Below are 1614 nucleotides of genomic sequence, written 5' to 3' on the forward strand. Positions count from 1 at the left end.
CCAAAATGATATGGCTGAAGTTTCATAAACACCAACTATAATACATTTTTGTGAAGGTGAATGGGAAGATTTATTTACTGCCTTCTCTGTCTTTTCCATTTCAACACACTATATTTTTAAAGTGAAGCAGTTTGATTTGAATTGCAAATTTTATCACATATATAGTTTTATTCTGCTCTATGTGGATGAGTGACAGTGGTATATAGGAGTTAACAAACCTTATCCAGTCTTAAATACATTTCTGGTATTGAAAGCTAACAGAGCTGAAAGTTGAATGGGAGAAAGCTCAGCTCCTGTATTCACTCTTTTATTTGTGTCCTGAAAGGGCCTTATGAAGAAAACCTGATAGAAATGTCATGGCTTTACTAAATAGATCGAAGTCCAAGGTAGGAAAATAAAAGATTGGCTTTGCTGCTGCTTTTGTCATTTTGTGTGCAGCCGATAGTGCTTTCAAAATGAGGGCCTGAGGCTGTGCATGTCCTTTAATGCCTCAGACCCTGAGAAGTGAGTCCATCCCTCAATGATGTACTGAAAGCAGCTTTGAAAGAAACTCCATGGTACAAGAACACAGATCTCTTGTTAGAATGACAATAGCATCTGAGCACACAGGAGTATCTACTGCCACAGGGGCGCTGGTCTGGGGGGATGATGAGCCCGACTGTGAGAACATGTACATTCTGCAAGACGCTCTGCTTAGTTTCACTGGAATATAAAGTTCTCTCTCTAAAGAATGCATGAACTATAGCGACAACTTGGGTATCATAGGAGATTATTTGCTAGCATATGACAGTCAAGTAAGGCAAAAATATGACAATCTCCTAAGAAACATTAGCAATCTGTTCTTATTTTAAACAACAAAAGTACTGTAGAAAAGAAAGGCTTTCTGCTGTGCAATTTTTACTGCTCTCACTCATTTCACTTATAATTTTCTACCTTAAAGAAATTGGCTGAATTTTTGGGCTTTTGCTTCCGTTCTGGTTAAATAACTAAGCAATGTGAACTATATCGAGTCATAAACAGAGAGAACACACAGAGAGCCAGTGCACATTAATCTCAAAGTGGAAATTAGTTTTATTCTTCATTGAAATCAACTTCACTCTCCTGTGGATCATGGCATTACAAAGGACTTTTGTTTTTCATTTTTGAATTGATGACAATTACAGTTTACAGTGGTTCTGCCCTTTAGAATAATTAAAGACGATTGATAGTTTATTTTTCCAAATTATTAACAATTAATCGTTTATTGAAAATAAAGATCTGGGTTCAAACTTTAGGAAGAATAATAGATACATGCTGCACCTCATCCTTCAATCAGTGAAGCCTTCTTGGGTAGAATCAGACACAGTTAGTTGTGCTGCATTCTAATAATATCTGAGAATGCTGCAATCTTTTACCTAATACTGAATGCTGCCATTGATACTGGAATGGAAAAAGGATTTAGATTGAGAGAGTATAAGATCTGTGGCTTTAATCTAAAGTTAAGGAAGAGAATAAAAGATGCAAGTTTTGGCTAGACAATTTAAGTGAGCTAACACTTTTCCCTTATTCTCCTGGGAGGATCTGAGGTCATATCTGAAATTCAAATTCCCATATTATTAACTTGTGTTGCTTTTA

Source organism: Octodon degus, unplaced genomic scaffold (genome assembly GCF_000260255.1).
Source record: "Octodon degus isolate 3935 unplaced genomic scaffold, OctDeg1.0 scaffold00231, whole genome shotgun sequence".
In the NCBI taxonomy this organism is placed as follows: Eukaryota; Metazoa; Chordata; class Mammalia; order Rodentia; family Octodontidae; genus Octodon; species Octodon degus.